The sequence below is a fragment of the Lathamus discolor genome, chromosome 8 (assembly GCF_037157495.1).
Source record: "Lathamus discolor isolate bLatDis1 chromosome 8, bLatDis1.hap1, whole genome shotgun sequence".
Lineage (NCBI taxonomy): Eukaryota > Metazoa > Chordata > Aves > Psittaciformes > Psittacidae > Lathamus > Lathamus discolor.
In genome coordinates this window covers 5,546,691-5,564,886 of record NC_088891.1, presented here as the reverse complement: position 1 = coordinate 5,564,886, position 18,196 = coordinate 5,546,691, and positions in this window count along the sequence as shown.

Sequence of the window (18,196 nt, the reverse complement as noted above, 5' to 3'; positions counted from 1 at the left end):
TTATTTGTATTATTTGCAAGTGGTAATCATGTTTTCCTGTCATCCCCGAGCAATGTGCATGCGTGCGTACAGGCAAATGCCAAGCCTGGAAAGGAAATCTGATGTTTGTCCATGAATTGGAGTTTTCAGACTTTGGCTGAAGATTAGTACATGTAAACATAGCTCTGCCCCCTTCATCTTGGGTAATTGGTCACAAATGCTACTTGACACTTCTCAAATCAGACACTTTACATACTTCTGAGCATAGCTGAACTTTTTTGGCAGGAATTAATTTTCTTTGCAACTCAGCCACTCATTCCTGGCCCAATCCCTACTCCAGTGATTTCAGTGCAATGTTCTGCCAGTGCAAGAAGCGTAGAGGCAGGACCAGATCTGTTTGCTAGTGTTGACGAGCCCGGCTTTGTTGATTCCCTCAGAAATACAATTACTGCAGCTAATGTTCTGCCCTTTGCCAGCCTTGATTAAGTGGGATTTTTACCTTCAGGTCCCTCTCTCTATTCCAATTACTGCACAAGTTACACTGCACCAGGGGATATCTCAGAAAGATGAAGAAGGCAATGTAGCATCATAAGAAAATACAACTCCTGACACACCAGGACCCTTCCCCAGCAGCATCAGCCGTATGGGAGGTGGCTCCAGACACCATCCACCCCCAAAGAGATTCCTTCCACCTCTTCTGTAAGCAGTGCGTGCTGCAGCAGAGAAGGGGAATCCATTCCTGAAGTACTGATGAAGTCTGAAGTAGCCGCAGAATTTCATGCTATTAAACAGCCTCCTGTTTGCTCTGACATTGCTGTGTGTTTACTCACCATGCAGGGGTACTGCAAGAGCTGAGCAAACCATATGTTCACTTAGAAGGGCTGCCAGGTCTCAGGGAGCATTACTGTGCCTATTCCAGGAGTTTGGGGCAAGAACATGTTCCATAAAGGTTTTCACTCAGAATATTATATTTTATCTAGTGATTTATTTCTGTCCAGCCTCTGGACTGAATGGCAGTTTACCAGCATATCCATGTACATCTGTGAATAACCAGTGGAAAATATCATTCACCCTTTATTCACTGGGATGTTGATAAGCTGCAGCATATTAAAAATGTTTGTCAGTTTGTTCTTTTCAGCTATCAAGTGGGATGTGTGCCAGCATGCCCTCTTCATGCTGGCTGCTTCATCCAGAAAATGCAGAGAAAATGATGAAACAATGTCAGTTCTAGAAGAGGGTGAAGGCTCACATGCATTATTTTAGCATGTTTGTCTCGCTCATCACCAACACTGTAAATCAGATAGAGCTCCTACCTGCAGGAGCTTCACATATAGACCGTGAGAAGAGAAAATACCTGGTCATGCACTCATGCTGCCTTGATTCTCAGGGCTTCACACAGCTCAAAACACTGATGAGGAGGAGCCAGGAAAGGAATGGTCCTCACAATGATTCTCCATCCTCTTGTAGCTTGTGCCATGACAGAGATGAACCAGTGGCAGTCAGGGAACCAGCATCTCTCTGTGTGCATGGTCCCCACACTTTCCAGTCGTGGTCTTGTGATGCTTCATCCCTAGAAAAGGATAGCTGGTGTTACAAGAGATACAGCACATTTGCTGTGGAGAAGCAAAAACACTGTTGCCCATAAAATTGCCATGGAATAACACAAGAGAAGGAATTCCATGCTAGTATGTCCTGGGTTTTCATAGATTTTTATCTTAAATTAAACAGATGGAGACATATCCCGCTTCCTCCTGTTTAACTCTGATATTGGAACCATTATGGGAGTGATATTTATAGGTGAACAAGACACCAATTGGCAGAGAGATGCAACATAGCTCTAAAGCCAGAGCTAAGGAGGAGGCTTAGTTTCCATTGTTATTATATATCACTATATAAATTTAGCTTTCAGGTCCTAGACATTTTGAAATAACATGTCTAGTGTTAGAATAGAAGAGTATCAGCAAAAGTGAATTACAGGTTACAGTCTTCTAGTACTTGCAGTAAAAGAACTGTTGTCGTAATTACACCTATAGAGTACTCATTTATGTTGTTCTTAGGAGAAAAGGATGGTATAATCAGGATGTATGGAAAGAAAATCTTGCAGAAGGGGAGACAAATAATTTAGCTGGGACAAAGAACTGTGATGGCAACGCAACACACTTCTGTTTTCAGCACATGAGCTCACTGTGTGAACCTGCAGTGCTCAGTGATTTAGGGGAAACCACCACAGGTCACTGATGACTGATCCAAATGGGAACAAATCACAGCCCACAGAAAGGCCTGACCTCACACACACAGACCCCAAGACTGGGAGCTGGATGCCTTTTTGTACCACTGAACATCTCCATAGTCTTTCCTAGGTGAGAGAGAAAATTGCTCGAATGACTCCATAAACTCAATACTTAAAATCCTTCCACACTACCAAAATAATCAGACCCTGGCTCCTGAACATTTGAAATAAGGCTAAAATAAGGGGGAAAAAAAAAAAAAACAAAACATTTTTTCAGGGGAAAGGTGAATCTCCATTTTGGCTCATTATTTTGTGGTAGGGGCTAAGTGGCTGTTATTAGTACATAGGTACTCACTGTTGTAAATCCACGGCATTGCCTCCTGGATGTCATTACTGAAAGTGAGTGAACTGTTGGTTCAGTGGCTAAAGATTTACTTGCTTAATGCCTGGTCTCATCAACAAATTCAGGCTGCCAATGACATCCTACTTGTCTAAGCTAATATACAGCTTTGCACTCTCCTTGTTTTTCTTCCCAATCAAACTTATGGCTTAGTGTTAATGTCTACCACTAACTGACATTAGCTGAAGTGAATGAAATGATGAATGAACACACAGTTTTGCATGTAGATAATTAGAAGTCCAGCTGAGTAAATCACATTATTTAATGTATCATCATTAAAAAGCATCTAAACAATATTATTTCTTATATAACTCTGTCTTTTCAGTGCTCTGACAACAGGCATGACTTGTGTTATGCATTTTGGTAGAGATTTGTTTTCTAAATATGATAGAACCACTTGGAGCTTAAATCATTGCTGTAAGGTGTCCGTACTTGAGAAAACTCTTGTGTTATGGGTAAAACAACTTGTTTGACTGTGCTGCAAGAAACAGGATGATATTTAATTACGACAATTCAAACTCATCTGGTTTCTCCAAGCGCAGACTATATTGATTTACAGTACTAATATAGAAAAGGTGGAATAAAAAAGCTGGCTTATTTAGAAACTTACTCATTCCTAAGAATGTCTGTTCAGCTCATTTTTGAATTTGATTTCTTATCCCAGGTGAATTACACTGCATTTCAAGAACTGCTTGTGCCTGATAACAGCTGATCGAAGTAACAGCATAGTTAGGTCACTTTGATTGTGGGATTTTTGTTTATTGCTTTATTGGACAATGGTGTTTGCAAAAGGAAGATTAAGAGCAGCATGGACAGAATTACAGGCTATGGTTAGTGTATGAGACTTAATATCAGTATAGGACCACAGTCTGTAAAATCAGTGGCAAATGAAACCAGCTTGCAGGCAGAATCAATGTCTTGTTCTGAAAGAAACAGCAAGGAAAATCCATGCAAGTGTTTCAGCATGACAAATGAACTTAGGCAAGTTGAAGATAATCATGATTGTTTAATATTCCACAGCTTTACAACTCGAGACTTTGTGGACAAAAGATCAGAAGGCTGCTGAGTCCAAAGTTTTGAATCTTTGGGTCAATATGCTTCTCATGTCTTCAGCATTTAGTTTAATTTAGGAGGAAACAGTTCCGAGCTAAGATAAGATCTCAAACAAAATTGACGTGGTCTTACAACATGGCCTAACATAACAATTTAATCTATCCTGTGCTTCCCCTGAAAGAAGGCTTAATAACTGTGCTATGATTTCACCTGCTGCTTCTAACATTTGTTCATTCTTTCTTCCTGAACAAATTTGGATTACCAAATGGTGAGCAGCTTTGTTCATGGTAGGCAAACTTGAATTCATTCAAGATTAATAACAATGGGTTCAATCCTGGATTCAATGGCAGTCTTAATGAATGGAGTCTTTGGAAGACAAATGTTTGTTTGCGTTAAAGAGAAATACTTAATTCTCAGTTTTCCTGGGTGCGAGGTGATTACAGCACATATCACAAAATGTTTTCCCTATATATTCAGCCTTCCTTGGGTGAACAAAGAGCAGAAACATTCCCCAAGCCCTGGTATTGCGGATAGGGGCCATTCTGACCTTGTTATTTCAAAATCTGAAGTTTCACAATGAATTATTTGGTGTAAGGAAAAAAACGTGTCTTTTACTCACAGTATTATCTCAGGCCCTCTTGGTGATCTGGTGCTGGGGAGTAAGGAGACAGGAAGATCCATGTTGCCACGATCCATCAGCAGTCGTAGGTTGAGACAGGACTACTCAGGTGGAGGAATCCAGGCTGGATCTGGATTTGGGCCCAATCCTCACCACTGTGTTAGACACGGGCATCTTCCAAATTCCTGTGGGAAATCCTGCATTCTTTACCACTTTCCTGTCTCTTGGGAAGCAACTGGAGCAGACACCACCACTGTGCCTGGCCAGGGAGGAGCTGATGGAGCTACACTGCCCAAACCAAGGACCCACTCATCTCAATATAAACTGCCAGACCTCAGTAAATTCACCCTGCAGGCAATTTTACCCTGGAAAAACATCGCCCACGTTGCTAGAGTTTAGGACAACAAATTAGAGCTTTTCATAAGCATTGGAAGCTTTTCTTTTCTTTTTTCTCTCCCTCTCCCCCCCCCCCCCCCCTTTTTTCCCCCAGTAACATCCAGTTGCTTAATTCCATTTGAAATCACCCCGGGTAGGCACCTAAATACCTAAATAATCTTGTCCTTCATGCCTGTCAACATCTTGAGGCACCTAACCACCTTTAGAGATGTGGTGTGAAAGCTTGTGAACGATGCAATCGAGGAGGGAAACAAAAGACAAGTATTCCTATTTGCTGCCCAAGAATCCACAAAGAATGCTGCTTCGGCTCTGCTCTGATTTCTAATTAGATTATGAGTGATGTAGGACTCTGAAGCCAAGCTGGAGTTTGTGCTAGCACTTTGCATCTATGAATGACAAAGGGACACCACTTTCATATTGATTTAAGCAAGCCAGTGGAAGAATGTTTAAACACCAAGCGCTTGATGCCCCAGTTTGCCAGAGCACCTGGAAATATCAGATTAATTCCAGGTGTTGTGCCATTTATGACAGGCTCGCTGCTTTTACAGCCACAAACACAAAACGTGGCTCCCAGTTCCACAAATAAAAACGGAGTGGTTTCTGCTCCTAATGCCTCGATAACTCTGACATATTGCAAGTTCTGGAAAGAATTTTAATCTACATAGTTTTTTTAATGGGGAGGGGAATGGGGGGGGGGGAGGGATTTTAAATATGCTGCATACAATTTGTGATGGTCATCTCTAAAATGCAGCTCCATTATCCTTTTCCATTTGGAATGAATGAGGCTAATTAATTTCAGGCCATACTTGATGAGGTCAGCACCATACGAAGGGTGCGTGCTAGACATTGCTAATCTCTTTCAGCTGAGAGTGATGAATTAAAGATGAAGCATTCCTTTGCAGGCCTAATTTAGAATGTATATCAAAAACCTACAGCAAATAATACTATACCCTACAACAAAGGAAAACTTGTTCTCTCAGGCTCCCATGTAGGGTTGATTTTAAAGGCATTTTCATTTCGCTTTGGAATTCCAGCTGTGGATGGGTGAAACAGTTCAGAAAATTCAAGCTTTCTCTCTTTCTCTTGCTTTTATGGACAAAAGTAGGCAAGGGAGGGGGGCTACAGGGAGAGAGAAACTAGTCAGTGTTTGATCCTGTATATACCGTGATTCTGACTGTACGCTAGACACTTAGGGAAGCTGCCAGGGTCTTGTGCCCCCCAGATACCTGTGACATGACACCCCCCCACGGCGCACACTGAAATCTTACTGTCTGGGGGGTTCTTTTAAGTCTAAGGGTAAAGCTATCGAGTGTCCTGTTTTGTTCGGCATCACCTCAAGGATGTTTTGTTGCTCGTCTCAGGCTTTTCCCCGGGAAACAGGACAGCTCCAGGTCACCCAACAAGGACACAAGAGCTTCCCAGCCAACACAGAGCTGTATTTCTCCACAGGGAAAAACACTGCCCTATGCAAAAAAGTCCTGTCGTGTATAGGAGCAGAGGTAGCAAAATTTAACAGAAATAGTCACAAAAAGCAGCCACACCAGGTCTGGACGCAGAACAAATCACTACGGGGCTCTCAGATTTGCTGGACTTGGGGCTCAGCCAAACTTGGCCACCTCTCCCTTAGGCAAAGCCCCCCATAAAGTCCAGAGGGGCTTCCCCCTGAACAGGATTTGGTCCTGTGGGCAGCAAGAAATTAACCTTAATTGTCATTTTGGGAAAACAGGGACTATGAAACCTTAATCCAGCCTCGGAAGGAGGCTGAAAACAATAGACCACCGGCTTCCCCACCACTTTGCTGCTTAATACCTGGCAGTCCCTTGAAATTCTTGACAGGTTGCTGCAGCGAGTCGAAGTTCCCAACTGGTGGCCATAAGCGGCTGCCGTCTTTGTATCCCAGTAGTCCTCATTAGAACAAAGCTGCTTCGAATTAAATCCAATCTACATGCCGAATCAATCTTTCAACCCTTTGATTGCTTCTGAAAATATTTATATTTCTTAATAATGCACATTTTGTCCCAGAGCCTGTGATTAAACCCAGACAAGGTCTGGAGAAGCCTGAAGTATATGTGGAAGGGGTTATTTTGGGCAGGAAAAGAAAGATAAAGAACACAGGTTTTTCCTATTGTGAAACCATTAGAGTGTATAAATCTAGCAATTGCAGTTGTATAAGCATCAGAGTGGGGTTGTAATAAATACAGATTGGAGTATTATAGTAACCAAATGGAGTTTATGGATTATGTTCACTAGTTCATATTTCTCAGCTACTACAATCTAACTAGCATCACACTGCACTCAGCTCTATTAATATTCTCTATTAATATTCTCTTTATATGTTTTGGGGGGGGGGAAGTTAGGAATCAACTGCTGCTCTGTGTAAAACAAACATGTTTAAAGAATCATGTCCTCCGAAGGAAAAAATAAACAAGAGGACACTGTAAAGTGACTGTGTTGGAAGGGCACGGGCTGTGGCTGGCTGAAATGGGCTCCATTCTGCTAGAGTTAATAACTTCCATCTGAGTGAGAATCTGGCCCTAATGCAGGGCATTTTGCTGTGTGAAAATTAGGATGTAAAAATGGAGACAATAACTGCTACTATCCCTCGCCCGGGTAAATTTATAAGGTGGTAAATAATAAGCTTTTGGCTGGAGATGAGAAACACACAAAGGCTTTGAAGCTGCACTTTGTGGTAAATAGCGTATTATTCCCTCCTCAAAAAGTAGCATACATCACAGGTAAGATATGTGGAGGTGAAGGGAAGGATACATTCCTGGGCTGAGAAGCAGCCCAGATAGGGCCTGATCCTCCAGAGTGGGAATTTGCCGTTGATTAAGAAGGGAGCTGTGGCTGGGAACACAGATCTGATAAAGGCACTGTACCTGTCTCCCTCCCTAAACATAAATGACTGCCCTGGTCTATAATAAAAGGTAAAAATTGACTTCTGAAAACACGCCACGATAAATCTCCTTGGATAAAATAGCACAATGCCTGGGCGGGAGGGAAAGAAATCCTAGAAACTAGAGGATGCTTATTTGATATCATTGTCATCATCAACATCACACGGTACAGATAATATACTTCAGCAGCGGGATGGTAAATGTTTATGATAGTTTTGCTTGTGACAGTTTCCCCTCTTATAAAGGATAGAAGGAAATATTCTCAGTTAACATATTATTCATTGATTCTTTCATCACGTTTCATTTTGTTAAGCTGTAATTTCATAAATAAGTTGGGGGGTGGTATTATTATGATACATAAATCCTGAGTCTTGACAGCTATTCTGCATTCGTATATGAGCTTGGATACTCAGTCTTTAAGGTAGAGAGAAGTTTTTTTATCATCACCAAAAATAAGGGGAGAGGAGGGATGAAAGAAAAACCTCTCACAAATAGGGACGGATCCAAAATTCAATTTTGGATCAGGCCTCCAGCAGAACATTGTATCATATAACCGGTATTTTCTGAATATTTCTATTGTTTGACAACTCAGATTTCACACTAAACTTGGAGTTTGTTTCTGAACGGAAGCTTTTTGTATAGAAACTTTAAATCATATCCCTTCATGAACACACACATACCACAGAGGATTTTGTCTTATTAAAGAGTTTAAGCCTAAAGGTGTATGCCTATTTTTAAAAGAAATTTTCTGATTGTAGATAACTGCTCAATTTGATTTAGTGTCCAATGATAGTGATGGGGTTGATAACTGAGCATTCATCGGTAATTCATCTTGTGCTAGTAGAAATTTACAGCAAAGCAGTGCTTTCCCAACACTGACAAGTCCTATTAATCTTCTTCAGACACATTTCAATAGGTGTCTCCATCTGTGCCCAACATCTAAACACTCTGGCATCACTAGGGACTTGGAGACACCTTCATTTCAGGTTACACTAGTGAAAATGTGATACTAGATTGTACTCTATTTTTAACCTAATTCTCTCTTTTCATTCAATTAGCCTTTCTCGCCTGCATTTTTCTACTCATGTGTAACATCCTTTTCCCAGGAAGAGCTTAAAAATTAGATTTAGTTACTTAAAGAGACAGAATCTGCCAGAGCAGGAGCAACCAAGAGCTTAATACATCAAAGCAGAATAATAAAGCTCATGCATAACGGTGTGGACACCGAGTCACCAGGCGCAAACACATCCTGCATCGCATGCCCCCGATATTTCCCTCCTGATGCACCTCATGCAGGCATTGTTTGGTTAGGACAGGTCTGAAACTAAACACCCCACCTCCAGCTTCCCAAATTGCAGAGCATTTGGGGGTTGAAATCCAGTATGTACCAAAACATCTCTGTTTGTTCAGCCTGCACGGGGATCACCACCATACATCCCCACTTTGCTTTACATGTACGGCTAATGCATGAACAAACACAGCACAGTCAAATTACAGCAATAACGTTTATGGGTGGATTATGTTCCAACTTCCTCGCTTATTATTAAAAGCAAGTAAATTGCAAAGCACATGGAAGAGGTAGGGTGCAAACGCAGGCGAATTTCCACTCGGAACCAAATGTTGTTTTTTCACTCCCAAAGCTGCGATGAGTTTGCTAGCAGACGCAGCGCAGCTTTAGAGCTTACTCATTCAAAAACGTGTGTTTGGGTTCTTTTTTTTCCCTCTCCCCTCCTTACTCCATTTACGTTTGCCTTCCAAAGGAGAGCAGATGCACACCACTTGGGTTTGGGTAGCTCTTACTCGCTCTGAACTTTCTGCTGAAAAGAGCAAACCACGTTCTGCTCCACAACTCGGAGGCAGCCTCAAACTTTGTTTCTGGCTTTATGAAGTTCTCTTGCGAGTCATGTTATAGATCTAAATGACCCTATTGTAGGTGGCAAGTTTAAATGTGCCATATTAATAACTTGTTATCCAAGACAAATTAAGTCCTTATGTGTCAAAAGCACTCTGCTCTGGATTACCTACAAGACAAGTATTTATTGAATAAACGTTGGATCCAATTTCATTTTAATGTGACTGACTGTATGCTTCAGCCCCTTAGAATGAGATAAAAACACTCAAACCTACAACTGTTTTGCAACATTACACCTAACTTGTCTGTTTCTATTATTGTCTTTTTAATGTGGGAGATCAAAAGTGTTTGGGGTTTTTAAGGATTTTTTTATTATTATTATTATTGTTATTATTCTTAAGAGCAAAGAGAGAGACAGGAAAAAAAAGACTGGCATTCAGCCTAAAGAGAAATCATTGAAACAAATTAATCCTATGCCGTTTAAATTGACATGGTAATCCATCATCAGCAAAGGGAAACTCTGAAAGCAATCTAGAATCTGCAGTGTTCTTTCACTGGCCCTCAGGCACAAAGACAGATAGTAAAAGAGGAAGAGAGGAGGGGGGAGAGAAAAATCATAAAAGTTAGCAGCACCTTAGCAAAGGGAAGGGCTCGAGAGAGCAGCTTTCACTTCTTCCTGCTTTCAACCCTCCAGTTCAGAAAGCAACGCTGATTAACCTTCAGCCGTTGCCTACTAAGGTTTACTTCTGAACGTCAACTCATCCTCAGCTGCTGAGAGATGAGTAATTTCGAATAGCGCAGAGCCCCCATCCTATATAAACTCTACCATTGAAAACTCTGCCAAACATCAACTTGGGCACTTCTGCTTACAGAGGGACTTTTATTAGCCTAAACTTGATCGTTCCAAATGGACAATAAATTCTATCTTCACAGCCCTGGAGAAAAGAGCTGTGCTATCCTTGGGAGTTTAATAGCCAGGATTTTCATAGAGCTAGCATAAAAAAACCTGGGGGTTTTTATTTGGGTTTGGGGTTTGTTGTTTTTTTCCCCCTATTTCCTGCTCTCTCAGCAGGGCTGTCCACTGTAATCTGTGTTTCCCAAAGTTTTTTTCAACCTAGTTTTAAATATCCAAAATTATTAGACTTTGTGCACCTTTAAAATGTTATTATACTTATGGTCAGAAGAAAACATAAACCTCTTGGGCCTTGAAAGCCCATTGCGATACAGCCATTATCCTTATAATGTCAACAGAGCTACAAAATTCTCCTGAAATAAACCTTTTCAGAACAGCTTTCCCTGCCTCATGTTTTCTTTTAAGGTCAGTGGTGCATCACTTTTAGGAAAACGTTTCCCCTCTCTGCCCAGATTTAGCCATCTGCAGTAGAACGTATATTACTAAATGAATAGGTTTAATTTTAGGCACTGAAAAAACAAATAGAAGAAGAGGGCTAGGGCAGGAATAATACCTTTCAGTTAGAAACAGACATAGTGGAAAGAAAAAGTCAGAACTTTAGTGCCAGGGGCAAAGGGGTGAAAGGCTGGCTAATACGAACCATATCCAACATCTGCCCTATTTTAATTTAGCAGGGATAAAGTTTCTTCTTTTTTATTATTAAGAAAACTTTATGTGGCAGGGAAACCCATGAGCTATGTTATCAAAACTGGTTTATTGTCACACTGAAACTTAGAACTATTAAGAATTGGCGGGGCAAAGAGATAAAAACTCCCCTTCTCTCTCCTTTTATACTCTGTGACAAGCCTGGGCTCGGGTCCTGCTGTCTGGGATGTCCTTTTCATGTCTTTATGAAGTACTGCGCTTGGGGCTGTAATATAAAGGAGAGGTTAATTGTCCAGGATGGGTCCAAATGATTGATTCTCCAGGTTTTAAAAAGAAACAAAAAAATATCTGAAGATTTAAACCAAAATCCTGCTGCAGAGACATTTGCGGTAGTCACCCTCGGAGATGGGCGAAGGTGGTGGTGTACAACAAGTGTAAAGAAGGGCTGGACTGGGGAGCTCTATGAGAAACAGCCCAAATTACCAGGCTGGAACATGATCTCGCTCCATTTAAAAGTTTTCCACCTCAATAGTGCAAATTCTACTGTAAAAAAAACAGCTCAAGTATACTAAACCACATGTGAGTAGCTGTAGGACTAAGAGAGCAAATTGGTTTCTGACAAAAGAAGGATGAATACCTTTGGATAATCTCAAGTTAGAATTTGATTGAAAGCATAACATTCCTTTAAGCATCAATATGCTTAGGATCCAAAATATGGTTATTTTATTACCAGCTAATACTTAGATCAAAGCAAAACACTGTAGCTGGAAGGGACGTTCTCTCTGGAAATAAAGTTCCATGTAATTATTTCCTATTAAAAACTAAAACTGGTCTTAGATTCAGAAAACTGGGCTTCCTTACATGTGATATAAAGCAAGCTTGTCAAGAGAGAGCAGACATGCCATTTTTTACTGTTTGCTGGTATCCCTTGGCTTTAAAGTTTTCAGTTTAGCTTTAAACCTTTGAATGGGAATAAAGTCTCATCCAATTTGCCTCGGCCAAACACAGGGATTGTTTTGGATAATATTGGCTAATTTCTGATAAACAGAAATTAGCATTTGCTAGAAACTAACACCATTTTAAATAAAGTCTCCAAGTGCAAGGAGGTAAAATATAAAGGAAATTATATGGCGATTGATAGGCAGTTGAAACTTAGGCATCAAATTGTAAACAAGGGGTTTACTCTTGGGTAAAACAGCTCATCTCAATTCAGTTCGGGACACAGAGTCTAAAATATGCACTCAAAATATATCCAAGAAAGCTGCAACCTTTCAGAGGAGAGAGATAAGAATGTATTTTAATTATAAGGTTATAAATATGCAATCTATTTATTATTTCTTGTTACCATCCCCAAACACGGTACATAACATTGTTCATACACAGTTATATATCTGCCTGTGTCTATTCCTGTCCAGGGGTTTGGGTTTATATTCTTTTCTCTTCCCTGATAGTTCAATCTCTATTTATGTCATGTCTGAGGCAGGCCCTGGAAAAAAAAGAATCTATCTTTCTGTATTTATAAACTGCTCCAGAATAAATAGGGAACGGTTCTTTTTTACAGCTGATGGGCTAGTATTATAAGTAGCAATATGAAATATTTAGACACATTATTTCAAGCTATCCGGCTGCTTCTGATTCTGCTAATTACTTTTGATCTGTCACTCAGAAATAATAAAAAAACCCACCACTTTAAAGAGTTCATTAGGACTGCAGAAAGGAAGAAGAGTCAGATATAAGGCAGCAATTATAATTTGGTTTTAACGTATTTTTCCCTTTCTGCTGACTCCTCAGCTATATTGCTTAGCAGAAGGATGGCTACAGTATAATTCTATATTAAAACCTTGTTAAATAGGGAAGGAGCTGAGACATTCAGCTGGGATATTGTTTGCTAGCTCAATGAGTATCCAAAGAATTTGAAAGTACAATAAATGTATCTGAAGATCATATCTAAACATACTTACCAAAAAGTACCCACCTCTCTCAGGAGTTCGCTTATTTCTGCCTTCTAACTGGGAGAAGGGAAAAAGAACAACAAAAAAAAAAGGCAGTTTGGATGTATAGGTTAAGATTGGCGTATGGCAAGGCTTGTGTGAAATACAAAGAAATCTGTATTTCACTCAACAATTTCATTGCTAAAACACATAGTTTACAAGCACCTTTTCTTTAAACATGCGGTTCAATAACATTTTCTTCAAAGGAACAATTCAACGTGTTAAAAGATTTAAGGACAAAGAATGTGCTGCAAAATGCAAATCCTTACAGTGTTAATACTGTGTATGCAATTATGTATGTAGGCAGATAGATATAATTTGAGAGTTATTAACTTTCAGCATCCATGATGTACCCTGAATCAATACAATATAACTACCTATTAAAACATAAACCAAATGTGTTACCAGGCAAATACACTCCGAGAAGCTTTCCTACATTATTTTTTCCTCTTTAAAGATTACAGCTCTACCATGGGCAAGAAGCTCAAGAGATTGCTGCTGATCCTAAAGATGGAGGTTGCTCTGCTTTCTGCAACAGCTGACGTTTCTAGAATGTTTCATTTCCTCCACGTTTGGCAAGAAAAAGAATTATTTGAAAATACAGTAAAATAACTCTGAAATGGTATAAAGGGAATGAATTGTCTCACAAATCCCGCGTGTTTATGAACCTCCCAGCGCATGGGAAAGAGGAAAGTTCCCTTTCCATTTTTCCTTTGGCTCAAAGGAGGTGAATGAAGGGAGCACAAATCAGTTTAAGCCTTTCCCCACCACCACCCCAAGTCGGATCGATCCCTCTTGCAACCCCTTTATCCTGCCCTCCCTCCCCCAAACGCGTCTCCCGGCGCCGTTCACCTTGGGCCAGTGCCGGGCAGGGAAGGGTTAATGCAGCCAAGCTCTTTGCGACCTCCAGGGTCAGACTCTTCCTATCTGCAATCTAAGGAATTAGGTAAGGAGGTTATAAGATTATAGTGAAAGGAGTTATAGGCCCTCGTAGCCTCACACCTGAACATATTGGTCTAATCCACTGGGATTCTTAAAAATCGCTTCAGCTATGGAAAACTGTTAATTAGGCTGAGTCTATCCCGAGGTTTCCTGTTGCACTGGTGATCCAGCCGAGCTGCCTGCACTCTATAGGTTCACATGAAATGCTCTTAATATGCCTATTTTATTTTTTTCCCCTCCCTTCTCCACCACTAAACCCAGCATCAGCCACTGAGTTCGGGGCGGGGGGGAGGGGAAAGGCAAAATTTGGGGTGAAATTCAACCCAAGAGATGCACAAAAGTCATTTTTCCCCTCCGGTCCCTGAGCCCTGGGTGCCCGGCAAGGCTATTTGCAGCTGTTTCTAACTTCAGTGTTTGTTTACAGTAGCAAAATTAGCACTTAGAGGAGAAGTGAAAAGCTGTTTTCACATCAGTTGTACTCCTCGGTTCCTAGCTTTAGATGCCTTCCCTCCCTCCCAGCCATCAGCATCACTTAAAAGTGCGGCTCAAACTTTCCCTCTCGCTCTTTTGACTTAGTTCTCTGCAGCCGCATCCTATTTTCTGCTAAAGAAAAGCACGCAGAGAGAAGGTAGCGTTTGAGCACGGCCCAAACATCACTGATTAGAGGAAAAACAATGGAATAACAATAATAATAACCCCGAGCACCTCTTACAGAACACGTTTTAACGTCGCTTGGCGAAACCCTGCCCTGCTTCCAGCTTTCTGCCCTTTGGCACTGAGACATTTGCTTGCCCCCAGCAAAGTTTCCTTTAATCCGCCGAGACAGCCCAGAGCTGTACCTGAGCCACGGCTGAATTGCTCCCTACGACCGATGAAATCCTGCAGCAGCAACTCCCCAACTCCAATACTTAAAGTACGGGTTGGTTTTAGCCATTTTTTTGTCATTTGCGGAAACGCTGATTATATATTTTTTTTTATGCCATTTGTGGTCACCCTCGAATGGCAGTAATCTGTAGATTACATATTACGAGCCTTGTCATTACGTGGATAAAATGAGGTGGTTAAACGCTAAAATCCATTTTACTCACCACACTTGCTTGGGGAGAGTGTTAGGGGGGGAACAAACTTACAGGAGAAGGATTTAAAGCCCTCGCACCTGAGGTGGATGTGCCCTCGCTTCTGCTGCTTAGAGACCTCCCTGCCTGGTGGGCACGGGGCTGGAGACCCCCCAAACTTCACTTCGAAGCCAGTGTGCTCCAGCCCTCGGCTTCCCCTCGAGGCTTTTGTCCCCATTTTCGTGGTGTCTCAGCATTGCCGACTTTGCTGTGCCTCCCCTGGGTTTGCTCTGTAGCATTTCTAGGCTCCTACTCGCCAGCTCTCCCCCGTTTGCCTCTTTCATGTGTGTCCCTGATCCCTCTCCAGCTGATGTGGTTCTCTAGAAATGTGGGTCTTATCCCGTCACTACCTTTGCCGGGACTGATTAGATATTATTTTTTCATTGGCTCTGCTACAATGGGTTCCTCCCTTTAATCTCTCGATATATTTTCCCCCTCCCGGTATAACCAAATCCATGAAATTCGCAGCCTCTCTCTTTGACACGACTGGCTCGTCTAATCACTCCATATCGATTTCCCTAACTCTTTTCATCCAGCTGAAGACACATCTTAAAACACTCCAAGCCAGAGTGTGCTCTTTGCTTTATACACACTAATAAAATGATTTACCCTTCTCTCTCTGCTCTCCTCACAGGAGAAAATCGTTCAAGCCGCGGCTATTTGTGTGTGATCAGTAAATATTTAGTGTGGCGACATCTTCAGCTCCTCTCCTGATCAATACCCAACCCAACAGGAGGTGGACTATTGTCCGGGTAGTGACTTGCTGAGATCTCCTTCAGATGAATTCTTTGCCCCCCATACAGTCTGTTATGATTTATCCTAGAAGGGTAACCAGTAAAGAGAAATTCAGGCTTTATAAACGGCCGTTTCTAACCTGTCTACCGTGACATTAAAACACCTAAGCTAGGAATGGGTTATTCCTCCCCGTCTCCCTTATCCTTTTGATGGGCTAACACAGCTCTGAGTATCACCCCGGGCAGTCGTCACCCCGCTGCTCCACACCCCCGGTCCCTCCAGCCAAGCCTCGTCCTGTCCCTGCTGTGCAATGTCACGATAAAGAGCCGATTCCCCGATTCCCTGCAGCATCTCCTGGCACCGGGCTCGTCCCAGGGCTCTGCCCCGGCGGTGGGTAATGCAGTGCCCGGGGACGGAGGGTGCCCCTGCGACTTCCAGCCCACCTCCCTCCTCCTCCTCCTCCTCGCATCCCGCTGTTCTCCCTGACCCAGGATCAGGGCTGAGGCAGAGCATTTGGGGGGGGGGGGGGGGGGGAAGGGGGGGAGGATATCGCCTTTTTTGTTTGCCTGTTTAGGAGGGAGTTTTTTGAACGACATGGAAAATCTACAGTGAGGGGAAAAAAAATACTGATGGCAATGGAATATGAAACAGAGAAGAGCTTAAAGCCCGGTTCCTGTGGTTAACCATACACCAGAGCTTTCCAGGGTGATAAAATGGTCAGAAAGAGAAGTTCCTCTGTGTGTGTGTGCGCGTGTATGTTTTATCCTGATCAGTTATTTCACTCCTGGGAAAGCCTCTGCCTCGAATGGGAAATATTCCACGTGTAATTACCCCAGAGTGTGTGTTGTGTGCCCACTGGTCTCGGGTTAGGTGTCTGTGCAGCACACTCAGGCGAGACCGCTACGCCTTGGGTGCCTGATGCAGGGCTGGGTGCCTCTACACAATAGATACAGGGTTATATGTGGGGTGTGTTTGTGTGTGTGCTCTTCCTCACATCACGTCCTGGAGCCTACAGAAGTGCCCAGCTATTTATTTTATTTCCGTGTGTGTGCATTCACACATAAGCTATGGGCTGAAGGCATTTATCTCTGTAAATGTACATTGCACGCATCCGTGCTGCATAAATATATGGCTGTGTGTTGCAGATGTGCGACTGTTATTCAAATCTAAACCCAGCTACATCCACCTGTTAACTTTGTTTAGAAACCACTTCCACTAATGGCTTTTGCTAACTTATTCAGTCCGTTACTCGAGTATAGGAGGCAATGGAGGGGAAAAATCCATATGAAACCCTGCTTACAGCCTCTCTTCGAGAGGACACTTTACACACCTTGCCTAGACAGGGCTCCTATAGAGCGCTTATCTCTCGAATATATCTTTATACTAATGCATACTTAATTGGTCTGTCTTGACTGTCCATATAAAACAATTTAATTAGGGTGCTTTCTGCTTTGGAAAGAAAGAAAGAAAGAAGAAGAAAAAAAATCTGCCCAGCATTTATTGTATTTAGCACCAATACAGGCAGAAAATGTTGCACAAGTTTTTGGTTGAAAGAGCACCTATGTGTCCATTGAAGGGCGTTGATCCGAAAAGACAGAGAGGACAAGTAAAATCGATTTGAAGCAACCCTCTCTGTCCCTTTCACACCATTCAGACACTCCATTCCTTCTAAGACAAAGACCCAGCGCCTTGGGAATGCTGGCAAGGGGGGGAGAAAAGGAGGAAAGGGAAAAAAAAGAGAAAAAAAAAAAGGAAAAAAAAAGGAAAAAAAAAAAAAAAGAGGCTTCAATCCCCCCAAGCAAAAGGGAGAGCTCTGAAATTCCTTCATATTGCTGTTATTTACGCCCCAAGATATGTTCAACTCCAGCATTTTCTTCAATTCGGCGTCTAACACTGCTGCAGCGAGGAATGTCCCTGGAAGGGGAGGAGGTAATTATGGCTATTAGTGCTGCGAGCCCAGCCTCAACCTTGGTCACTCGCAGGCTTTTAGGTTAAAATAGCCCTCACCTCTGACCCCTGCGGAGCAAAGTTGTAGCTATCGCCACAAGTTGGGCCAAAGTTTTCAAATCCAGGGCTGGGCAACACCGGAGGGGGAAACTTCTCCCTGGAATTATTTTTGGTTGGGATTTAAATCATCTTTAGTCTATTTAATTGCCTTTCCCTCCTCCTTTTGCCAACAATCCCTTTTGGAGAGGTGGGGGGGGGATGTCGAAATGCCCTGCTCCCACTACCTTTCCCACTGCTCTTTCCATTTAGGTTTAATTTGGCAGATTGTTTTCAAGCATGAAAATGGTTATCATCAAACTGAATTACTAGGTTGTCTTTTCATCCACGGATCTCAAGAATTAAATGGGGGTGTGTGGTGTGGGGAGAGATGTCTCCCCTTTAGGCTTTCCACACCATGACCCGTTCGGCTTTCAGCAAAAAGA